The 26,183-nt window shown below is 43.3% G+C and overlaps 1 pseudogene; it reads left to right on the forward strand.

Annotated features, from left to right (window-relative positions):
* The first annotated feature begins 1,337 nt into the window (after positions 1-1,337).
* LOC129051825 (endogenous retrovirus group K member 5 Env polyprotein-like) lies at positions 1,338-25,890 on the forward strand (annotated as a pseudogene).
* Positions 25,891-26,183: the final 293 nt, after the last annotated feature.

Here is a 26,183-nt window from a genome sequence, read left to right on the forward strand (position 1 = left end):
TTTAAGTGAATACATTGAAGCCTGTGATGGCACTGGGGGGCACTTGTATAAGTCCAGCCTTCTTGCTCAGGCAATGGCTGGACTAAGGGTAACAAAAAACATATGAGTGTTCCCTGGATCTTGCTATAGTTGTGGACAGATAGGACATACAAAAAGAGAGTTTACAAATGCCAAAAAAGGCAAAACTCAGGAGGAAAAAGTAGGGAACCAGGTACCTGTCCGAGATGTCTAAAAGGAAAACACCGGGCTAATCAATGTCATTCAAAGTTTGATAACAGCAGACAGCCCTTGCCAGGAAATGGACAGAGGGGCAGCCACAGGCCCTGATTCAAAATGGGGCAATTCCCAATTCAGGACAGGATGTCCCTGGCTACAAATGGGTTGTTCCCAGCCCAGTCTATCCCTGTACAAATGTACAGCAATTGTTCCCCTCCACAGCTAAAAGTGGGGCAGTAGATTTATGCTGTACTGAAGCCGTATCCCTCCTTCCAGGGGAGCCTCCTAGGAAGGTCCCAATGGGAGTTTATGACCCATTGCCAGATGGCAAGGTGGGAAGTTCCAGCTTAAATTTAAAGGGAATTCAAGTACACACTGGAGTAGTGGACTCTGATTGCCAGGGAGAAATTCAAATTGTTATCTCCTTCACTGTTCCCTGGAGTGCTAATCCAGGTGACAGAATAGCTCAACTGTTGCTTTTACTGTATATTAAGTTAGGAGAAATCTCAGAAAAAAGAACACGATAATTTGGAAGCACAAATTCAGCAGGCAAGACTGCCTATTGGGTAAATCAAGTCTCTGACATTAGAGCTATTTGTAAGGTCACTATTCAAGGAAAACAATTTGAGGGTGTGGTCGACACAGGAGCAGATGTGTCAATCATAGCTCTTTATCAATGACCAAAAAAGTGGCCCAAACAAAAGGCTCCAGTGGGTCTTGTTGGGGTTGAGGGTTTGCTTGTATCTCACCAGGAGAGAATCAGCTTCCTGTCTGGGTACCCACAAGACATCTTAAGTTGTTCCATGAGCCAGAATCCAAGGAAGAGGAAAAAACCTTGGAACGTCTCTGAACCCCCAGTTCATCAGACGGCTCAGATGAACATCTCTGTTGAGCAGATGGAAACCAGTAAAACTCACCAAGCAACTCCACCAACCTGGGGGCAGATGAAGAGACTAGCTCACATTGCAGAAGAGAACCTGAGGTCTCAGAATAAGCCACTGACCACCAGTAATCTAATGGTAGCTATGATGGTGGTAATCTCCTTGGTAGTGAGTCACCCTATAGCTAAAGCAGATCAAAATTACACTTATTGGGCCTAAATTCCATTTCCACCACTGATTAGGCCTATTACATGGTTAGACCCCCCAGTGGAGGTTTATGTTAATGATAGTGTCTGGATGCCTGGATCAACAGACAACTGAGGTCCTACTCATCCAGAGGAGGAAGGAATGTTGTAGCCATGACCTCTAATCAGACGGTCCCATTGCAGAGTTGTGTTAAACCTCCTTTTATGTTGGCAGTGGGAAAAATTAATATCCTACCTGACTCTCAAACCATATCATGCCTCAACTGTCATCTTTTTACCTGCATTAATTCTACCTTTAATAAAGATAATAGCATTTTACTGGTTAGGGCCCGAGAAGGAGTTTGGATACCTGTTTCCCTCAATAGACCTTGGGAGGCCTCTCCCTCTATACATATTATCACTGAAGTACTAAAAGGAATACTTAATAGATCAAAATGATTCATATTTACTTTAATAGCTGTGATCACAGGCCTTATAGCTGTCACAGCTACTGCTGCTGCTGCTGGTGTTGCTTTGCACTCTTCTATTGAAACTGCAGGCTTTGTGGATAGTTGGCAGAAAAATTCTTCTAAGCTTTGGAATTCCCAAAGCCAAATAGATCAAAAATTGGCAAATCAAATTAATGATCTCTGTCAAACAGTAATTTGGATGGGAGATTGGATTATGAGATTGGAGCAATGTGATTGGAATACTTCTGATTTTTGTATTACTTGTAGCTCTTATAATGCCACTGAACACCATTGGGAGACGATTAGATGTAACCTACAAGGAAGAGAAGATAATTTAACACTAGATATTGCTACACTGATAAAACAACTTTTTGAGGTATCTCAGGCTCGTCTCAACCTGTTGCTTGGAGCTGATATTCTTGCTGGAGCCACTGATGGCCTTTCTAATACCAATCCTTTAAAGTGGATTAAAACCATAGGGGGATCAACAATTGCAAATTTTATTTTGGTTTGTGTCTGTTTATGCTCTTTGTTTTTAGTCTACAGATGCAGACGATGCCTTCGGAGAGAAGCCAGACACTGTGAACGAGACATGATAGCAATAGCGGTTATTAATAAAAAAAATTAATAGAGACAAAAAAAGGGAGATATGGGAAAAAGAGTTTCTGGAGTGCCACATGAGTTGGTCTCCCCTATGTGAGACACCCATGGGGAGCCATGGGCAGCCTCTGAGGAGAAAAGTCTTCTTATTGCCTTCATGTTTTTATGCCCTGAGAGCATAACTGCTCAGTGGCATTTCACAAGTTGATCAGGGAGATAGCACTCCCTAGAAGCAGTGGGGTATAATAAAACATCTTGGCTTCTCCTGAAACCCACTCCCACCCATTTCAGTTCTGATAAGTTAAAGATCTTAAGTAGTTTAGACACACGCCTTTTCTCAAGGAAATACACAGAAATCACCACTGCTATTCATCTTATTGAATGACTCATGAGTTCTCCTTCATTGATTAATCCTTTTCCTCATTCCTTCCTCACCCTCCCATCTGCCCTAAGAACAAAGACCTTGTAAACCAATAAATTAGGCAGGGCCAAAGAGCTCTGGGCCTCCTACGCTCTGTACTCTGACTCCTCTGAGTCTCTTTTTTTCACGTGTCTAGGTCTATCCAGGGCTCTGGGTCTGTCTGTATGTGCATTTACACCTTTCTGAGTGAGCATCTCTCTAGCTGTCCACCTCTTCCTTTCTCTGTGTGTGTCCATCCCTTCCCACCTTCTTCCCTCCCTCCCTCTCCTTCCCCTCCTTCCCTCCCTTCCTCTCCCCCTTCTCTCTCTCTGGCACTTTCTCTTTCTTTCTCTCTCTGTCTCTCCCTGGTTCTCTCTGTCTCTCCCTTTCTTTCCGTCTCTCCCTGGTGCTCTCTCTCTCTCTCCATCTCTCTTTCCTCTCCCCACCTCTCCGTGTCTCCATCTCTCCCTTGTGCCCTCTGTCTTTCTGTCTCTCTCTCTCTCTCTCTTCTCTCTCTCTCTTCATCTGTCTCAACACCCCATCTCTCCCTGGTGCTCTCAGTCTCTCTCTTTCTCTGTCTCTCTGTCTGTCTCCACTCCCCTCCCTCTCTCCTTGGTGCTCTTTGTCCTTCTTTCTCTGTCTCTCTCTCTCCCCCACCTCCCCCTCGTGCTATCTGTCTCTCTTTCTCTCCATCTCTCTCTCTACATCTCTTTCTCTGTCTCTCTCTCCTGCCATCTCTCCCTGGTGCTCTCTGTCTGTCTCTCTCTCTCTCTCTTCATCCCTTTCACCCCCCCATTTCTCACTGGTGCTCTCAATCTCTCTTTCTCTCTCTCCATCTCTCTGTCTCTCTCCTCCCCTCTCCATCTCTCCTTGGGGTTCCTTTTCTCTCTTTCTCTCTCTGTCCATCTCTCTCTCCCTCTCTCTCTCTCTGTCTTTCTCTCTCTCTCTCTCCCATCTCTTGCTAGTGATATCTGTCTCTTTTTCTCTCTCTCTGTCTCTCTCTCTCCATCTCTCTCTTTCCTCTCTCTCTGCAACTCTCTCTGTCTCTTTCTCTCCTGCATCTCTCCCTGGTGCTCTCAATCTCTCTTTCTCTCTCTCCATCTCTCTGTCTCTCTCTCCCCTTTCCATCTCTCCTTGGTGTTTTTTGTCTCCCTTTCTCTCTCCTCTCTCTCTCTCTCCATCTCTCTGTCTCCCCCATCTCTCCCCAGTTCTCTCTCTCTCTCTCTCTTGCTTTCTGTCCCCCTGGAACCTTTTTCTCTTGCTCTCTTCTTACCCATGCTCTTTGCCCACATACCTCCCCTTCTGGCTCTCTGCCTGTGGGAAGGAGTAAGGCGGAGGTGATTATGTAATTGTCATGATTCCAGAGGGTGGGGTGAGGGATGAGGAGGAGATCAGGAAGGAATACGTTCTTTCTTCTCACCCATCCATCAACCTGGCCTCATAGACACCTCCCCCAGCTCCATGGCTACTGAATTGGGTGGGTAGGTCAGATCACTGCCCCCCTTCCCCAGGGAAGGTCAGAGAATGAATCATACAGAACCAGAGGGAATGAGGGGCTCAGAGTGGCAGACAGAGGCTGCAGTCAGGTGGAGCTTCCCAAAGGACACAGGCAGGCCTCAGGGCTCTCCCTTGGCCTCTAGAAAAGGTGAAAAGCAGTGGAATCAAGATGCCAGTGGAGGCTCTGGGGAGCCCCCAACTCAGCTGGGCTAAGGCCTGAGGAATCCAGTTTCTAAAGCACCAAAACAGAGACCTTTGAGAGCAGAAGGAGGGATGCCTGGCTTCCTTCCCAGCTCACTGGCTCTGGAATTCAATAAGAGAGAAAGTGCTTTGCTGCTTGTCCCCTTTTGGGTGTGTGGCGGGGGGGCACTTCTTGGTCACTATAGTGAGCCTGAAAATTCCACAAGTCATTACGCCACCTACTAGAGAAAAAGGCAAAAGATTTACACTCCCAGCACCTACACTTCAGCACTAGGGATCTCCTCACCCCAACCACAGGTCTCAGTATCTCTTACCCACTTCCTGATATATTTGAGCCTGTCCCAGGCTGTCCAGGCAGGCTCACCACACTCTTTCCATCCTTCAATCTATGTATGTATGTATGTATGTATGTATCTATCTATCTATCTATCATCTATCTATCTATCTATCTATCTATCTATCTATCTATCTATCCTTTTACTTTTATCCTTCTGTCCATATATCCATAAATTCATTAAAAAATCCGTTAATTATTTCTTCTACATAAATATCTTTTGCTCTATTATCTATACATGTACCAATTAACTTTCCATTTATCCATCTATCCAATATTCCATCCATCCATTCATTAACCCTTCCATCATTCAACAACTTATTAATATTTGCATCCACCTTTCCAATTATTATTTATCTATTTCAATCCATCCATCCATTAACCCTTCACCCATCTATTAAATCTTTCATCCATCCACCTGTTAGTCATTCTAGTCATAAACGCTTCCTTACATCCATCCATCAATTGAGATAATTTCATTAAATTTCCATTAAATTTCTAGTGCTTTGGAATAAGACTCTCAATCCACACTTTCGGTAATCTCTAAATGTTTCTTACTACACAGTAACCCCTTTTGTGTAGGCATATCAATGTACAGGTGTGAGCTTCTGTGTACACATATATGCATGTATCCAGAGAATCCAAGTGGTATATAGAAAATAGAATTAATATCCCCATTCCAGGGCAGTCTATATGGCATTCTTGCAATACCTCCTCCCACTTTCGTATGCATTCACCCACTTATTTATATATGTAAGCAGGTTCAGGTCACCTTCCTGTAAGAAACACTCTTTAATCTGCCCCTGTCATTCCTAGACTGATTCCCCTTTCCTCCAATTCAGTCTGGACTTTTGTTTTTTTTTGGGGGGGGATCCTGCAGGGAGGGAACCTTACTCTCTTGATTTCTTGATTGAACCTTGAAGGTTGGGAGTGGCTTCCTTGACAGCACAGTCTATAGCTTTCATAATCCCTCCCTATCACTGTCTAGCACAGAGTTCAACCTAGGAGGGGAGGCAGGCAGAAGCATGAGACTGAGATGTAGCTCTGGTCAAAGGAGAACGACAGAGATGTAGCTCTGGCCAATGGAGAATGATGGAAGATTCTCCAATGCTTCTCCAGGAAGCCAGCTACCTACTGGAGGAGTTCCAGAAGACCCAGGGCTTGGGGGCCACAGGGGGAGGGCTACTAGGTGACTATGTGGTAATGGAGAACTCAGTCATGAGAAGATGGGCCTTACTGGGAGAAAGCTTTGGAATGGGAGAAGAGGGAAAATATTAAGAATTCACTGAGATTTCTGGCCAAGTTTCATATTAAACTTGATGTAAGCTGGGTGCAGTGGCACACACTTGTAGTCCCAGCTACTCAGGAAGATGAGGCAAGAGGATCACTTGATCCTGGGAGGTCAAGGTTGTAGTGAGCTATGAATGTGCTATTGTACTTCAGCCTGGGAGATAGAGTGAGACCCAGTCTCAAAAACAAACAAACAAAGAAAAAACATACCAGTTAACATGGAAGAGACTTAGAGTCCACTTGTCTAGAAACCCTAATCCTTGTCATCACTCTAAAATGTGAAACAAACATTTCACACTCTGACCGTAACCACTAGGTCCCCAACTCCTTCACTGCATCACCGCCAATGGCCTGAGGGGTACACTGGTCAACTAGGTCTTTGGGTAAGCTTCCAAAGAATGCAAAAACTGTAAAAGGTCAAGGCTCCCTCCTGGTAAAAGACTGTTTAAAATAATATTTCAAAATCTTGTGTTACATACAGGGAAGTTTTCAAGAACCGTAAGAAATTATGGGCAGCTTTTCTAATGTCTCATAAAGAAAAGAGGTGGGGCATGACAGTCCAAAGAGGTGATTAAAAGCATAAAATTTACAGTCGCAAGATCATACCCAGGCTCTGCCCTCATTAGCTGTGGAAGCCAGAAGCAAGTCATTTACAACTTTTGGGGCTTTACCTAACTCATTTGCAAAATGAAGATGAGAAAATCAACCTCACAGACTTACAATCATGCTCTTAAAAACTTCACACAGTTCTTTTTTTATACATAAAAGAAATAGAGGTGGGCTAGGGCTATGTTTGAATTCAAACACAGACAGGTACAGGCAAATATCAGATGTTGATATGTACACAGCATGGCCCACGTGTCTGCATACAGACACCAGAATGTATGCACAAAAACATCCATACACTTGTATGTAGTCAACCTGTTGTGCACACGTACACACAAATGTGAATATGCACATTTGTTGAATATCCACATCTATCTGGACCCAGAAAAGCAAATCATAGACCTCCCCTAAGTGGCATATCCCAAAGCACATGTGCACTCAGGCTACATGCACAGACAGATGCAGAGACTGGCAAGCATCCAGGAAGAGTGGCATGAACACACATGCACCTCATCAGGTACTCACACAAATGTGCTTGGGCAGACATAAGTTGGAATGGATGCCCACTTATCAAGCACAAACACGCACCCCACAAAGCCTGGTGCATGCATAAATTCATCTATCAACAGGGACATGCTGAAACATACATGCACACAGAAACCTCAAGCACGCACCCAGAGTGACACACACACACACAGATGTATAAATAAGGGTAAAGATGGCAGAGGCATTTAGGATAAACCACTGGACAAAATGACACAAACATGCAAAAATGCACTTGCACAAAGGACAGTTGAGGGGAAGGTTGACTTGCAGGGAAGAAAAAAGAGAAAGACAGAAAGACAAGATAATAGACAAGGGGAGACAGACAGGTGGGCAAAGTCCTATGCAGGGCTCCAGGCCATCTAGAATAATGTGAGAGTCTAATGCTTGCCTGTCCTCTTGCAGGAACTTAAATTGGTGAATATAGTAAATTTTATGTTATGTGGGTTTTTTTTTTAACCACCATAGAAATGTATAAATATAATGAAATTTGAGCTAATCCCCAAAAAAAGAAGGCACAACATCACATATGACCAAAATCTGCATATGATATCAGGAGCTCACAGACTCCCTGAGATCCATTGATTAAAGTTTTCTTTTTTTCTTTTTATTTTTGTTTTATTTATTATTTTTATTATACTAAGTGCTAGAGTATATGTGCACAACGTGCAGGGTTGATACATACGTATACATGCGTTGTGTTGGTTTGCTGCACCCATTAACACATCATTTACATTAGGTATTTCTTCTAATGCTATCCCTCTCTCATTCCCCCACCCCACGACAGGCCCCAGTGTGTGCTGTTTCCTGTCCTGTGTCCAAATGGTCTCATTGTTCAATTCCCACTTATGAGTGACAACATGCGGTGTTTGGTTTTCTGTCCTTGAGACAGTTTGCTCAGAATGATGTTTTCCAGCTTCATCCATGTCGCTGCAAAGGACATGAACTCATCCTTTTTCTGGCTGCATAGTATTCCATGGTGTATATGTGTGACATTTTCTTAACCCAGTCTATCATTGGTGGGCATTTGGGTTGGTTCCAAGTCTTTGCTATTGTGAATAGTGCTTCAATAAACATAAGTGCGCATGTGTCTTTATAGCAGTATGATATATAATCCTTTGGGTACATATCCAGTAATGGGATCACTGGGTCAAATGGTATTTCTAGTCCTAGATCCTTGAGGAATAACCACACTGTCTTCCACAATGGTTGAACTAGTTTAAACACCCATCAACAGTGTAAAAGTGTCCCTATTTCTCCACATCCTCTCCAGCACCTGTTGTTTCCTGACTTTTTAATGATTGCCATTGTAACTGGTGTGAGATTGTATCTCATTGTGATTTTGATTTGCATTTCTCGGATGACCAGTTATGATGAGGATTTTTTCATTTGCTGGCTACAAAAATGTCTTCTTTTGAGAAGTGTCTGTTCATATCCTTTGCCCATTTTTTGATGGGGTTGTTTGATTTTTTCTTGTAAATTTGTTTAAGTTCTTTGTAGATTCTGGATATTAGCCCTTTGTCAGATGGGTAGATTGCAAAAATTTTCTCCCATTCTGTAGGTTGCCTGTTCACTCTGATGATAGTTTCTTTCACTGTGTAGAAGTGCTTTAGTTTAATTAGATCCCATTTGTCTATTTTGGCTTTTGTTGCCATTGCTTTTGGTGTTTTATTCATGAAGTACTTGCCCATGCCTATGTCCTGAATGGTATTGCCTAGGTTTTCCTTTAGGGCTTTTATGGTTTTAGGTCTAACATTTAAATCTTTAATCCACCTTGAATTAATTTTTGTATAAGGTGTAAGGAAGGGATCCAGTTTCAGCTTTCTATATATGGCTAGCCAGTTTTCCCAGCAATATTTATTAAATAGGGAATCCTTTCCCCATTGTTTGTTTTTTTCAGGTTTGTCAAAGATCAAATGGTTGTAGATGTGTGGCATTATTTCTGAGGCCTCTGTCCTGTTCCATTGGTCTATATCTCTGTTTTGGTGCCAGTACCATGCTGTTTTGGTTACTGTAGCTTTGTAGTATAGTTTGAAGTCAGGTAGCATGATGCCTCCATCTTTGTTCTTTTTGCTTAGGATTGTCTTGGCAATGCAGGCTCTTTTTTGGTTCCATATGAACTTTAAAGTAGTTTTTTGAATTCTGTGAAGAAAGTCATTAGTAGCTTGATGAGGATGGCATTGAATCTATAAACAACCTTGGGCGGTATAGTATGGCCATTTTCACGATATTGATTCTTCCTATCCATGAGCATGGAATGTTCTTCCATTTGTTTGCGTCCTCTTTTATTTCATTGAGCAATGGTTTGTAGTTCTCCTTGAAGAGTTCATTCACATCCCTTGTAAGTTGGATTCCTAAGTATTTTATTCTCTTTGTAGCAATTGTGAATGAGAGTTCACACATGATTTAGCTGTTTGTCTGTTACTGGTGTATAAGAATGCTTGTGATTTTTTCACATTGATTGTGTATCCTGAGACTTTGCTGAAGTTGCTTATCAGCTTAAGGAGATTTTGGACTGAGATGATGGGGTTTTCTAAATATAAAATCATGTCATCTGCAAACAGGGACAATTTGACTTCCTCTTTTCCTAATTGAATATTGTTTATTTCTTTTTCTTGCCTGATTGCCCTGGCCAGAACTTCCAACACTATGTTGAATAGGAGTGGTGAGAGAGGGCATCCCTTTCTTGTGCCAGTTTTCAAAGGGAATGCTTCCAGTTTTTGCCCATTTAATATGATGTTGGCTGTGGGTTTGTCATAAATAGCTCCTATTATTTTGAGATACATTCCATCAATACCTAGTTTATTGAGAGTTTTTTGAATGAAGGGCTGTTGAATTTTGTCAAAGGCCTTTTCTGCATCTATTGAGATAATCATGTGGTTTTTGTCTTTGGTTTTGTTTTTGTGATGGATTGCCTTTATTGATTTGTGTATGTTGAATCAGTCTTGCATCCCAGGGATGAAGACCACTTGATCATGGTGGATAAGCTTTTTGATGTGCTGCTGGATTCAGTTTGCCAGTATTTTATTGAGGATTTTTGCATCGATGTTCATCATGGACATTGGTCTAAAATTCTCTTTTTATGTTGTTTCTCTGCCAGGCTTTGGTATCAGGATGATGCTGGCCTCATAAAATGAGTTAGGAGGATTCCCTCTTTTTCTATTGATTGCAATAGTTTCAGAAGGAATGGTACCAGCCCTTCTTTGTACCTCTGGTAGAATTTGGCTGTGAATCCGTCTGGTCCTTTACTTTTTTTGGTTGGTAGATTATTAATTATTGCCTCAATTTCTGATCCTGTTATTGGTCTATTCAGAGATTCAACTTCTTCCTGGTTTAGTCTTGGGAGGGTGTATGTGTCCAGGAATTTATCCATTTCTTCTAGATTTTCTAGTTTATTTGCATAGAGGTGTTTATAGTATTCTCTGATAGTAGTTTGTGTTTCTGGGGGATTGGTGGTGATATCCCCTTTATCATTTTTTATTGCATTTGTTTGATTCTTCTCTCTTTTCTTCTTCTTTAGTCTTGCTAGTGGTCTATGAATTCTGTGATCTTTTCAAAAAACCAACTGCTTTATTCATTGATTTTTCTGAAGGGTTTTTTGTGTCTCTGTCTCCTTCAGTTCTGCTGTGATCTTAGTTACTTCTTGCCTTCTGCTAGCTTTTGAATGTGTTTGCTCTTGCTTCTCTAGTTCTTTTAATTATGATGTTAGGGTATCAATTTTAGATTTTTCCTGCTTTCTCTTGTGGGCATTTAGTGCTATAAATTTCCCTCTACATGAAAAAATGCTCATCATCACTGGCCATCAGAGACATGCAAATCAAAACCACAATGAGATACCATCTCACACCAGTTAGAATGGCAATCATTAAAAAGTCAGGAAACAATAGGTGCTGGAGAGGATGTGGAGAAATAGGAACACTTTTACACTGTTGGTGGGACTGTAAACTAGTTCAACCTTTGTGGAAGTCAGTGTGGTGATTCCTCAGGGATCTAGAACTAGAAACACCATTTGACCCAGCCATCCCATTACTGGGTATATACCCAAAGGATTAGAAATCATGCTGCTATAAAGACACATGCACACATATGTTTATAGCGGCACTATTCACAATAGCAAAGACTTGGAACCAACCTAAATGTCCAACAATGATAGAGTGGATTAAGAAAATATGGCACATATACACCAAGGAATACTATGCAGCCATAAAAAAGGATGAGTTCATGTCCTTTGTAGGGACATGGATGAAACTGGAAACCATCATTCTCAGCAAACTATCGCAAGGACAAAAAACCAAACACCGCCTCTTCTCGCTTATAGGTGGGAATTGAACAATGAGAACCCATGGATACAGGAAGGGGAACATCACACACCAGGGACTGTTGTGGGGTGGGGGGCAGGGGGAGGGATGTCATTAGGAGATATACCTAATGCTAAATGATGAGTTAATGGGTGCAGCACACCAACATGGCACATGTATACATATGTAACAAACCTGCATGTTGTGCACATGTACCCTAAAACTTAAAGTATAATAATAATAAAATTAAAAAAAAATTTCCCTCTACACACTGCTTTAAATGTGTCCCGGAGATTCTGGTGCTTTGTGTCCTTGTTCTCATTGGTTTCAAAGAACATCTTTATTTCTGCCTTCATTTTGTTATTTACCCAATAGTCGTTCAGGAGCAAGTTGTTAGTTTCCCTGTAGTTGTACGGTTTTGAGAGAGTTTCTTAATACTGAGTTCTAATTTGATTGCAATGTGATCTGAGAGACAGTTTGTTGTGATTTCTGTTCTTTCACATTTGCTGAGGAGTTCTTCACTTACAAGTATGTAGTCAATTGTGGAATAAGTTGGATGTGGTGCTAAGAAGAATGCATATTCTGTCGATTTGAGGTGGAGAGTTCTGTAGATGTCTATTAGGCCTACTTGGAGCAGAGCTGAGTTCAAGTCCTGGATATCCTTTTTAACCTTCTGTCTTGATGATCTGTCTAATATCAGCAGTGGGGTGTTAAAGTATCCCATTATTATTATGTGGGAGTCTAAGTCTTCTTTTAGGTCTCTCAGGACTTGCTTAATGAATCTGGGTGATCCTGTATTGGATGCATAGATATTTAGGATAGTTAGATCTTCTTGTCGAATTGATCCCTTTACCATTTTGTAATGGCCTTGTCTCTTTTTATCTTTGTTGGTTTAAATTCTGTTTTCTCCGAGACTAGGATTGCAACCCCTGTTTTTTTTTTTCTTTCCATTTGCTTGGTAAATCTTCCTCCATCCCTTTATTTTGAGCCTATGTGTGTCTCTGCACATGAGATGGGTCTCCTGAATACAGCACACTGATGGGACTTGATTCTTTATCCAATTTGCCAGTCTGTGTCTTTTAATTGGGGCATTTAGCCCATTTACATTTCAGGTTAATATTGTCATGTGTGAATTTGATCCAGTCATTATGATGTTAGCTTGTTATTTTGCCCATTAGTTGATGCAGTTTCTTCCTAGCATCGATGGTCTTTACAATTTGGCATGTTTCTGCAGTGGCTGCTACCGGTTTTTCCTTTCCATGTTTAGTCCTTCCTTCAGGAGCTCTAGTAAGGCAGGCCTGGTGGTGACAAATCTCTTAGCATTTGCTTGTCTATAAAGGATTTTATTTCTCCTTCACTTATGAAGCTTAGTTTGGCTGAATATGAAATTCTGGGTTGAAAATTCTCTGCTTTCAGAATGTTGAATATTGGCCCTCACTCTCTTCTGGCTTGTAGAGTTTCTGTCAAGAGATCCACTGCTAGTCTGTTGAGCTTCCCTTTGTGAGAAACCCAAACTTTCTCTCTCGCTGCCCTTAGCATTTCTTTTTTCATTTCAAAGTTGATTAATCTGACAATTATGTGTCTTGGGGTTGCTCTTCTCAAGGAGTATCTTTGTGGTGTTCTCTGTATTTCCTGATTTTGAATGCTGGACTGCCTTGCTAGGTTGGGGAAGTTCTCCTGGGTAATATGCTGAAGAGTGTTTTCCAGCTTGTTTCCATTCTCCCCGTTACTTTCAGGTACACCAATCAAATGTAGATTTGGTCTTTTCATATAGTCCCATATTTCTTGGAGGGTTTGTTCATTTCTTTTTACCTTTTTTCTCTAAACTTCCCTTCTCACTTGATTTCATTCATTTGATCTTCAATCACTGATACTCTTTCTTCCCCTTGATCGAATTGGCTACTGAAAGTTGTGCATGTGTCATGTAGTTCTCATGCCAACGTTTTCAGCTCCATCAGGTCATTTAAGGTCTTTTCTATGCTGTTTATTCTAGTTACCATTCGTCTAATCTTTATTCAATGTTTTTAGCTTCCTTGTGATGGGTTCAAACATCCTCCTTTAGCTCAGAGAAGTTTGTTATTACCGACTTTCTGAAGCTTACTTCTGTCAACTCATCAAAGTCATTCTCTGTGCTGCTTTGTTCCGTTGCTGGCAAGCAGCTGCAATCCTTTGGAGGAGAATGGGTGCTCTAGTTTTTAGAATTTTCAGCTCTTCTGCTCTGGTTTCTCCCTATCTTTGTGGTTTTATCTACCTTTGGTCTTTGATGATGGTGACCTACAGATGTGGTTTTGGTGGGGATGTCTTTTTTGTTGATGCTATCCCTTTCTGTTTGTTAGTTTTCCTTCTAGCAGTCAGGTCCCTCACTGCAGGTCTGTTGGAGTTTGCTGGAGGTCCACTCCAGACCCAATTTGCCTGGGTATCACCAGCAGAGGCTGCAATACAGCAAATATTGCAGAATAGCAAAAATTCCTGCCTGATCCTTCCTCTGGAAGCTTCGTCTCAGAGGGGCACCCAGCTGTATGAGGTGTCAGTTGACCCTTACTTGGAGTTGTCTCCAAGTTAGGCTACATGGGGGTCAGGGACCAACTTGAGGAGGCAGTCTGTCTGTCTCAGAGCTCAAACACCATGCTGGGAGAACCACTGCTCTCTTCAGATCTGTCAGACAGGGACATTTAAGTCTGCAGAAGTTTCTGCTGCCTTTTGTTCAGCTATGCCCTTCCCCCAGAGGTGGAGTCTACAGAGGCAGGCAGCCTTGTTGAGCTGTGGTGGGCTCCACCCAGTTAGAGATTCCTGGCCATTTTGTTTACCTACTCAAGCCTCAGCAAAGGTGGACACCCCTCCCCCAGCCAGGCTTGCCACCTGGCAGTTTGATCTCGGACTAGAAGTGAGCAAGACTCTATGGGTGTGGGACCCACTGAGCCGGTTGCGGTATATAATCTCCTGGCATGCCATTTGCTAAGACCGTGGGAAAAGCGAATTGTTTAGGTGGCAGTGTCCCAATTTTCCTGTTACAGTCTGTCACAGAAATCCCCCAACCACTTGCACTTTGTGGGTGAGGAAATGCCTCACCCTGCTTCAGCTCACTCTCCATGGTCTGCATCCACTTTCTGACCAGTCCCAATGAGATGAACAAGGTACCTCACTTGGAAATGCAGAAATCACCCATCTTATTCATCGTTCACGCTGGGACCTGCAGACTGGAGCTGTTCCTATTAGGCCATCTTGGAACAGCTCCTGGTTAAAGTTTTCTTGATCATTGGATATCATCTGAGTGGGTGGATGGCTTCTCTGCCTTGCTTATATTTATACATTTCTTCCTTCAGGGGCCTCAAATCTGTACTGTCAGGGTTATCACCCATGTTAATGGTTGATTTATAGGGCTTAAGTTAGATTTGAATTAATTCCTTCACTGAGCAACAGGGGTCCTGTGGGTGATTTTCCTATAACCCTGAGGATTAGGATCTTTGTTGCAAAAGAGGCATGGGCAGCAGTGGCAGAGGTCCTGGTGAGCCATCTGCTCTTAGGAGCATGGATTTCAGTATGCCACCAAATGGCTGCTTTTTTCCCTCTTCTCTCTCTTTGTCTCACTTTTTGTTTTTTGACAGAGACTTACTCTGTTTTTTAAGATGGAGTCTTGTTCTTGTCACCCAGGCTGGAGTGCGATGGCTTGATTCCAGCTTACTGCAAACTCTGCCTCCTGGGTTTAAGAGAGTCTCCCGCCTCAGCCTCCCAAATAGGTGGGATTACAGGTGCCCACCACCACACCATGTAATTTTTTAATTTTTTGTAGAGACGGGGTTTCACCACGTTGGCCAGGCTTATCTCGAACTCCTGACCTCAGTTAATCCACCCGTCTCAGCCTCCCAAATTGCTGGGATTACAGGTGTGAGCCCTTGCACCCAGCTGTCTCTCTCTCACTGTCCAAAGATTGCTCTTTCTTGAATGACTATCCAATGGGCCCATATATTACACCAAATAGAGTCTTTCGCCTGAGTGCTCTATAGATGGGGGCCCAATGCCTGGTTGGAACACATACCAGTTGGTGGAAGGGAAGAGTCTTTTTCCTGAGCCTAGCATCATTCACAGGTGCATTCTAAGATACACAGATAAGTCCAGGCTGAGACACATGATCCATGGCTATGTTAAAGCGGGTCTTAATCCCATCATCCTGCCCTTTAATGCCAATTAATTAACAAAACTTCTGACCAAGCTTTACTAAATCTGTAATGGAGGCTCAGTAGGACTCAGCAATGAAATACAAGGCAGCACAGGTCAAGGCACAGGCTGGCTAGGAGGCAGCAGCTGAAAATGCATGCTAGGTATCAGGCAGTGGAGTCGGAGGCTGGCTAGAAGGCAGCAGCTGAAAATGCATGGTCGGTATCAGGTAGTGGAGTGGGTTAGCAGGTTAGCAAGCCAAAGTAAAAGAAGAAAGACCCCTGGTGAAGACCCCTGGTGATGGTAGACAGACTCTAGCAGCTCTGCTCACAGTGTCAATTGTTATGGTCACTCACAGAGGCAGATGGACACCCACCCAAAATTTGGACCAGGTGTCAAAACTGATGATGCCACACACACAATGAGAGGACATGGAAAGTTTTATTGCTCCCATAATTGAGGCCTCTAGGGAGAGTGGGACAGGCCCTTGATTTCTATGGTGGCTAGGGGCTGAGGGTGGTGTGAAAGTCCTACTGTACTCCTGCACGTTCAGGAGCTTGTGTGGTTTGAATCTTCCATAGGCACCAAAGGAGAGAGAACCTGGGCTTTCTTTATTATTATTATTGTCATTATTATTATTATTATTTTAATTGACACATAATTGTACATATTTATGGAGTATCGTGTGATGTTTCAATACATGTGTACAAAGTGTAAGGATCACAGATCTGGGTAATTAGAATATCTATCAACACAAAATAATATGAGAGTGATATATCATCATATTCATAGGTTTTTAAGATTATTGCACCAAATATGAAATTTCTTGAAATATTTCAGTGAAATATCTTGTGAAACCATTTTTAGAAATTTTGCCTACCTTGGTCCACCCTCCCACCCTCAAAGATTCATGTCCCTTTCACAGGCAAAATATATTATTCCTCTCCTGAGGTTCCTAAGAGTTTTGTTCCATTACATCAATTCAAAGATTAAAATCTTATCTGCATATAATCAGCTCAAAGGTACCAAATCTCATTATATAAATCCAGTGTGGATGAAACTTCTAGGTATAATTTCTCGACATCTGTGGACCCTCAGCAGTGAAGAAACAAGTTATCTGTTCTCAATATACAATGATGAGACAGGCAATAGGATAAGAGTTATAGATATTCAAGTTCAAGAGAGGGAAGATGGAAGATAAAAAGGAGTGACCAGCTCAAAGCACTTTTGAAATCCAGATGGAAAAACTCCAGCTGAAGCCCCTTGGTTAGGTTTCAAGGCCCAGGAAACCTTCTCCACAGTTTTTGATCCTGTCCTCTGGGCTTTTGGGTATGACCTGTGAGTGCTGTTAGTGCTGCTAAAACAAAATACCTGAGGATGAGTAAGTTATAAAGATTGGAAATTTATTTCTCGTGGTTCTGGAAGTGGGGAAGTCCAAGATCAAGGAACCACATGGATTGGTGTCTGGTAAGGTCTGCTCTCTGCTTCCAAGGTGGCACCTTGTTGCTGCCTACCCTGAAGGAAAGGAACACTTTCCTTTCCCATATTATTTTATGTTTATTATTATTATTATTATACTTTAAGTTTTAGGGTACATGGATCCTCAAGGATCCAGAACTAGAAATACCATTTGACCCAGCGATCCCATTACTGGGTATATACCCAAGGATTATAAATCATGCTACTATAAAGACACATTCACACGTATGTTTATTATGGCACTATTCACCATAGCAAAGACTTCGAACCAACTCAAATGTCCATCAATGATAGACTGGATTAAGAAAATGTGGCACATATGCACCATGGAATATTATGCAGCCATAAAAAGTGATGAGTTCATGTCCTTTGTAGGGACATGGATGAAGCTGGAAACCATCATTCTCAGCAAACTATCACAAGGACAGAAAACCAAACACCACAAGTTCTCACTCATAGGTGGGAATTGAACAATGAGAACACCTGGACACAGGGGATGGAATATCACACAGCGGGGCCTGTCGTAGGGTGGGAGTATGGGGGAGGGATAGCATCAGGAGATATACCTAACGTAAATGACGAGTTAATGGGTGCAGCACATCAAAATGGCACATGTATACATATGTAACAAACCTGCACGTTGTGTATGTACCCTAGAACTTAAAGCATAATAAAAAAATAAATAAAATAAAATAAAAAAGAAGAAGAAAAAATTAAATCTAAGTAAAGTACTTAGAACAATGGCTGGCACATAGCAAATGCTGTGTTAGTTGCTGTTCTTCCAGGCCAGAAGCGACACAGACAAGTTACCACCAGGTGGCGCTGTATTCCTCCAACTCCACAGGTTACGCAGGCTCAGAGTCTGGGGGTGCATCTCAACAGCGCTGAATTTGAATCCTGCTCTGCCACTGCCTAGTCGAGACATTTTACTACATGCCTAGCTGAGACATTTACTAGCTCTAGGCCTCATTTTATTCATTTCATTTCATTACTTTTTTTTTTTCTTTTTGAGACAGAGTCTCACTCTGTTGCCCAGGCTGGAGTGCAGTGTCACTGTCCCAGCTCACTGCAACCTTCATCTCCAGGGTTCAAAGGATTCTCCTGCCTCAGCCTCCCAGGTAGCTGGGGTTACAGGCGCTCGCCACCATGTCTGGCTAATTTTTGTATTTTTAGTAGAGATGGGGTTTCACCATGTCAGCCAGGCTGGTCTTGAACTCCTGACCTCCTGTGATTCACCCACCTCGGCCTCCCAAAGTGCTGGGATTACAAGCATGAGCCACCATGCCAGGCAGAAAGCTGGTTTTCTTGAGAGGTGATGAAGACTTGAGGCTACGTCAATCATACCTGAGTTAGAATTCCAGTTCCAGCACCTACAATCTCTATTTCCTTTGATAAATGACTTCACCAGTCTGCCCTTCAGTTCCCTCCTTTAGAAAATGAGTATTTTAACAAAACCTATCTCTGTATAACATACAGTAATCATGATAGCTACACCATGAGGATTCAATGTGATACTATAGGAAATCCTTTAATGCAAGGCTTGGCACAAAAAGACACTCCTGTCAACCTTAAAATATTAAGACTAATATTAAACTAATACTTGAGGGCTTGTTACATATCAGGAACATAACACCATGAATTCTCGTAGCAACATCATGAGACAGATAATACTGTCATGATCCCTATATTATGGAAGAGGGAACTGAGGCTCAAGGAGGAGATGTTACTTATGGAAAGTCACACATTTGGGATTTAAAATAAGGCAGCCTGTTTCCAGAACCCATATTACTCACCATTATGCTAGACTGGCCTCCCTCACCCTCATAACCCATGTTGTGTGCCCAAAATTCAAGTTTCTTTTGGGCCTGAGGTCTTTGAACAGCCAGAGGTCTTCCATCCCTTCCATCTTCTGTACTGGAGTGGATGACTCAACAAGTAGAAAACCGGCCAGGTGCGGTGGCTCACACCTGTAATCCCAGAACTTTGGGAGGCTGAAATGGGTGGATCACCTGAGTTCAGGAGTTCAAGACCAGCCTGGCCAACATGGTGAAATCCCGTTTCTACTAAAAATACAAAAATTAGCCAGGCGTGCTTGTGTGCACCTGGAATCCCAGCTACTCATGAGGCTGACACATGAGAATTACTTGAACTGGGGAGGTTGCACTGAGCCAAGATCACACCACTGCACTCCAACCTGGGTGACAGAGTGAGGTTCCATCTCAAAAAAAAAAAAGAAAGAAAAGAAAAAAGAAAAAAGGGGGAAAAAATACAAAACCTTCTGCTCTTTGACCATGCAGATTATGATAATACTGTAGGTAGTGATGCTCTGCTGAGAGCATGCCTCAGAATTGCCTGCAGGCCTTGTTGAAACACAGGTTTTTGGTTTCTGATTTAGCAGGTCTGGGGTGTGGTCTAAGAATTTGTGTTTTTAACAAGTTTCAGATAGCTGAGTGTGTGGTGTATGCCTATAGTCCTGGCTACTTGGGAGGCTAAGGCAGTAGGATTGCTTGGGTGCAGGAGGTCGAGGCTGGAGTGAGCTGATATTGCATGACTGCATTGCAGCCTGGGTGACAGAGCAAGACCCTGTCTGTCTGTCTAAAAAAAAAGTTCCAAGGTGATGTTGATGCTGCAGGTCTGGAGGCTGCACTTTGAGAACCACTGAACTATAGCAGAGCAACGAGTTTGAAGGAATCTGGGTAAATGATTGACCACAAGGAGGGGAGCCACCTTGCCATGCTGGACTAACTGTCTACTTCAAAAGGGACACAAAAGAGAGAAAGAAACTTGTATTTTATTTGAGTGACTGCATTATGGGATCTGTTGGTTACAACAACCTGGACTTTACGTTATTAATATAGACATTTTCTGGCTGTTTTCCTGTAGATGCCCTGATAGATATCCTTGTTCCCACCAGCCATCAGTGACTTAGCCAACATCTGTCAGCAGGTCCAGTTCTGTGGATTCCCCTCAAGGTCCAGAGATTCCTTCTTTCCTTCCTTCCTTCCTTCCTTCCTTCCTTCCTTCCTTTTCCTTTCTCTCTTTTCTTTTCTTTGACATTGTCTCACTCTGTTGCTCAGGCTGGAGTGCAGTGGTGCAATCACAGCTCACTACAGCTTTGAACTCCTGGGCTCAATCGATCCTCCCCCCTTAGTGTTCTGAGTAGCTGAGGCTACAGGCACCTTCTACCACCCCCAGCTAATTTTTTTATTTTTTGTAGAGACATGGTCTTGCTATGTCACCCAGGCTGGGATTACAGGCATTAGCCATCGCGTCTGGCTTCAGAGTGATTTTTCTACAGCACAAATTTGATTGTGACTTACCCTACTTTAAATCTCCCATGGTTCCAAAGGCCCTAGGAAAAAGTCAAAACTCCTCAGTGGGACATTCAGAGATTTTTCTAAGAATCCAAAGGACCTCTCATGGTCCATGTCCCAAAATTTCCCCAATGGACCCTCTGGGCTAAACTTTTTCTCTTGTTACCTCTAGCCAAACACAACACAGTTCCAAGCCTCCTGCCCTTTTCTCTTGCTGTTCCTCCCCCCTGAGGTGCGTTTCACAGCTCAGGCTGTGGCCAGGATCAGCGTGGGGTCAGTAGCTTGGATGGGCGGTCCAGGTCCAGTGCTCACTGAGTGACCAGGGTCTGGTCTCAGAATGAGACCAAGGTCTGGGGTCAGCGTTCAGGTGGAAGCAAGGCTTGGGGTTCAGGTTGTCCATTTTTCATTTTCTCAGAATATTTACTGACCTGTTATCAGCTGATATTTTGAGATATCCAAGCCCTGGGCCATTCTGGCACCAGATAGAGTCCAAGAGCTAGGCTAGGATGGCTCCTGGGTGTCAATAGTCATTGAAAGGTTCACTGTTGTGTTAAAGAAGCCAAAATCTCAGTAGGGTTCACAGTCATGGGGCTCCATATCAGATCTGAGCATCTGAGTCCCCTGCCCACCCCTGGAGCCCCAGGATCCCCTCCCTGCTTAGCTATCCCAGTGCCTCCCCCTACCATCCCACAGCTGCATTTGGTTTATTAGAAGGGTGGGAAGCAGTAAATGTATTTGACCAACTCTTGTGTGCCAGGTCTAGGACACACATGTCCTCAGTGGGTCTTCAAAACAACACTGTGGGCCATGTACGGTGGCTCACACCTGTAATCCCAACACTTTGGGAGGCCAAGGCAGGAAGATCACATGAGAGCAGGAGTTCAGGACCAGCCTGGCCAACACGGCAAAACCCCATCTCTACTAAAAATACAAAAATTAGCTGGGTGTGGTGGCGTGTGCCTATAATCCCAGCTACTCAGGAAGCTGAGGCAAGAGAATCGCATGAACCCAGGAGGCAGAGGTTGCAATGAGCCAAAATCACACCACTGCACTCCAGCCTGGGTGACAGAGTGAGACTCTGTCACAAAACCCACCTCCCCAAAACCCCCAAAAAACCCTGTGGAGGAGTGCTATTCTCAGCCCCATTTAATTTTTTAAATTTATTTTTGAGACAGTGTCTCACTCTATCGCCCAGGCTGGAGTGCAGTGGCATGATCACAGCTCACTGCAGCCTTGACTTCCTGGGCTCAAGTGATCCTTCCACCTCAGCCTCCTGACTAGGACTACAGGTGTGTGCCACTAAGCCTGGATAATTTTTAAATTTTTTTGTAGAGGTGGGGTCTCACTATGTTGCCCAGGCTGGTCTCAAACTCTTGGGTTCAATCAATCCTCCTGCCTCAGTCTCCCAAACTGCTGGGATTACAGGCATGACCCACCATGCCTGGCTTCATCACCATTTTATAGATAAGGAAACAGAGGCACAGAGGAGTGAAGATATTTGCTGTACTTCACATCACTAGTGGCTGTTCCAGAATTCAGGTAGAACAGTTACTTCGGATCTATTCTCCTTTGCATGGCCACTCCACTCTCATTTTATGGATGAGAAATGAAGGCTCAGTGAGGGGAAATAGGGGAAATGTCTTGATTGGGACTGTACAGGCAAGGGTAGGATTTGAACACTGCATTCCTCTTTACAGGGCACAGAGAAGTACCTGATGTATTCCAGGGCTGGCCAACATGGTGAAACCCCGTCTCTACTAAAAATACAAAAATTAGCCAGGTGTGGTGGTGCTTGCCTGTAATCCCAGCTACTCAGGAGTCTGAGGCAGGAGAATCGCTGGAACCCGGGAGGTGGAGGTTGTGGTGAGCCGAGATGCCTCCATTGCACTCCAGCCTGGGTGACAGAGCAAGACTCATCTCAAAAAAAAAAAAAAAAGAACACAGTTCAGAAGAATTCCTCAGGAGATTAATGGTCCCCACCTGCTTTGTCCACAGAGTTTATGTCCTTCTCAAGAAGGGTGTGAGAGAGATACACAGAGAAATGTCTAGGGATACAGGGTTCTTTTATTGCTTGTTTTGTTTTGTTTTTTAAGATGGAGTCTCACTCTGTTGCCCAGGCTGGGGTGTTGTCCAGGCTGGAGTGGAGTACTGTAGCTGTGACAGCCCATCTGTAGCTCTCCTAGCCCATGTCTAAGTCCCCAGGCCTGTCTCTAGCTCCCTCCACCTCTCTCTGAATGTCTGTGTCTCTTCCTGTGTCAATTACACATTCCTCAAACACTTACAGTGTGTCCACCCCCTGGCATATTGAGTCTCATTTCCAGCCTCACAATGACTCTATAGGGTAGGTGTATTAGTTCATTCTCATGCTGCCAATGGACACATAGTTGACACTGGATAATTTATAAAGAAAAAAAGGTTTAATGGACTCACAGTTCCACATGGCTGGGGAAGCCTAACAATCATGAAAGAAGGCAAAGGAGGAGCAAAGACACATCTTATATGGCAGCAGGCAAGAGAGAGAGTGTGTGCAGGGAAAACTGCCCTTTGTAAAACCATCAGATCTCGTGAGACTTACTCACTATCATGAAACAGCATGGGAAAATTCACCCCCATGATCCAATTACCTCCCACTGGTTCCCTCCCATGACGTGGGGATTATGGGAATTACATTTCAAAATGAGATTTGGATGGGGACACAGCCAAACTGTATCATTCCACCCCTGACCCCTCCTAAATCTCATGTCCTCACATTTCAAAATAAATCATGCCTTCCCAACAGTCCCCCAAGGCCTTAACTCATTTCAGCAATAACTCAGAAGTCCACAGTTTAAAGTCTCATCTGAGATGAGGCAATTCCCTTTTGATTATAAACCTGTAAAATTAAAAGCAAGTTAATTATTTCTGAGATACAATGTGGGTACAGCCACTGGGTAAATACACCCATTCCAAAATGAGAAATTGACCAAAACGAAAGGGCAATAGGCCCAATGCAAGTCCAAAATCCAGCAGGGCAGTGAAATCTTAAAGCTCCAAAATGATCTCCTTTGACACCATGTCTCACATGCAGGTCATGCTGTTGCAAGAGGTGGGTTCCCATGACCTTAGGCAGCCCTGCCCCTGTGGCTTGCAGAGTACAGCCCCCCTCCTGGCTGCCTTCATGGGCTGGCATTGAGTGTCTGCAGCTTTTCCAGGTGCATAGTGCAAGTTGTTGGTGGATCTACCATTCTGGGGTCTGGAGGATGGTGGCCCTCTTCTCACAGCTCCACTAAGCAGTGCCCCAGTGGGGGCTCTTTGTGGGGCCTCCAACCCCACATTTCCTTTCTGCACTGCTCTAGCAAAGTTTCTCCATGAGGACTCTGCTCCCATAGCAGACTTCTGCCTGGATATCCTGGTGTTTCCATATGTCCTCTGAAAGCTAGGTGGAGGTTCCCAAACCTCAGTTCTTGTCTACTGTGCACCACAGTCCCAACACCACATGGAAGTTTTGAAGGCTTGGGGCTTGCACCCTCTGAAGCAAACACCTGAGCTGTACCTTGGCCAGCTTTAGTCAAGGCTGGAGTGGCTGGGAGGCAGGGCACCAAGTCCCAAGGCTGCACATAGCTGGAGAGCCCTGGAGACCTTTTCCCCATTGTCTTGGTGATTAACATTCTGCTCCCGGTTACTTATGCAAATTTCTGCAGCTGGCTTGAATTTCTCCCCAGGAATTGGGGTTTTCTATTGCATCTTCAGGCTGCAAGTTTTCCAAACTTTTATGCTCTGCTTCCTCTTGAATGCTTTGCTGCTTAGAAATTTCTTCTGCCAGATACACTAAATCATTTCTATCAAGTTCAAAGTTCCACTGATCTTTTGGGCAGGGGCAATATGCCACCAGTCTCTTGGCATAGCAACAGTGGCCTTTAGTGCAGTTCCCAACAAGTTTCCCTTCTCCATCTGAAACCGCCTCAGCCTGGACGTTATTGTCCATAACACTATCAACATTTTGGCTAAAGCCATTCAACAAGTCTCTAGGAAGTTCCAAACTTTCCCACAATTTCCTGTTTTTTTCTGAATCTTCCAAACTGTTCCAACCTCTGCCTGTTACTCAATTCCAAAGTAGCTTCCACATTTTTGTGTATCTTTACAGCAGTGTCCCACTCCCAGTACCAATTTACTGTATTGGTCCATTCTCAAGCTGCTAATGAAAATGTACTCAAGATTGGGTAATTTATAGAGAAAAAGGTTTACTGGACTCTTCATTCCACATGGCTGGAGAGGCCTCATAGTCATGGTGGATGGTGAAGAAGTAGCAAAGGCACATCTTACATAGCAGGAGGCAAGAGAGAGCAGCAGGCAAGAAAGGGAAACTTCCCTTTATAAAACCATCAGATCTCATGAGACTTATTCACTCTCAGAAGAACAGCATGGGAAAACCTGCCCCCATGAGTCAGTCACCTCCCACAGTGTCCCTCCCACAACGTGTGGGGATTATGGGAACTACAGTTTGAAATGAGATTTGGGTAGAGACAGAGCCAAACAATATCACTAGGTATCCATATTTTCCAGATAAGGAAACTTTAGGCTCCAAGCTGAGCTTGCACTTGCCTGAGCATCTTTAGCACAACACATGAATGATGAAGATGGGATTGGAGCCAAGTATGTCTGACTGACTGTGGGGAAAAGAGAGAGAGATCAAAATGGAGTTTCTTATGTCTTCCTTTTCTATGTAGACACAGTAACAATCTGATCTCTCTTTAATAATAGTGCATAGGCACCTGGCCCCACAGATGATGGTTGCCCTGCCCAACCTAAGGAAGAAGGAATGATGATGAATATTTCTATTAGGTATCATTATCCTCCTATTTGCCTAGGGAGGGCACCAGGATGCTTAATGCCTACAAAAAATTGGTTGGTAGAAGTGCCTACTGTCAGTGCCACCAGTAGATTTACTTATCATATGGTAAGTGGAATGTCACTCAGGCCACAGGTAAATTATTTGCAGGACCCTTCTTATCAAAGATCATTAAAATATAGGCCTAAGGGAAGCCTTGCCCCAAGGAAATTCCCAAAGGATCAAAAGCCCAGAAGTTTTACTTTGGGAAGTACGCGTGGCTGACAGTGCAGTGATATTACAAAACAATGAATTTGGAGCTATTATAGATTGGGCAACTCGAGGTCAATTCTACCTCAATTGCACAGGACAAACTCAATCGTATCCCAGTGCACATGTGAGTCCAGCTGTGAACAGTGACTTCACAGAAGGTTTAGATAAAAATAAGTACAAAACGTTAGAGTCTTTCTACCCTTGGGAATGGTGTGAAAAGGGACTGTCATCACCTCGACCAAAATTAGTTAGTCCTGTTACTGGTCCTGAGCACCCAGAACTTTGGAAGATAACTGTGACCTTACACCACATTAGAATTTGGTCTGGAAATCAAGCTATAAGAACAAGAGACCATAAGCCATCTTATCCTATCAACCTAAATTCCAGTCTGACAATTCCTCTGCAAAGTTCTGTAAAGCCCCCTTATATGCTAGTTGTAGGAAAAATAGTTATTAACCCAGATTTCCAAACTATTACCTGTGAAAATTGTAGATTGTTTACTTGCATTGATTCAACTTTTAATTGGCAGCACTGTATTCTACTAGTGAGACCAAGAGATGGTGTGTGGATCCCTGTGTCCATGGACTGACCATGGGAGGCTTCGCCATCCCTCCGTATTTTAAGTGAAAGTATT

Source organism: Pongo abelii, chromosome 20 (genome assembly GCF_028885655.2).
Source record: "Pongo abelii isolate AG06213 chromosome 20, NHGRI_mPonAbe1-v2.0_pri, whole genome shotgun sequence".
Taxonomy (NCBI): Eukaryota; Metazoa; Chordata; class Mammalia; order Primates; family Hominidae; genus Pongo; species Pongo abelii.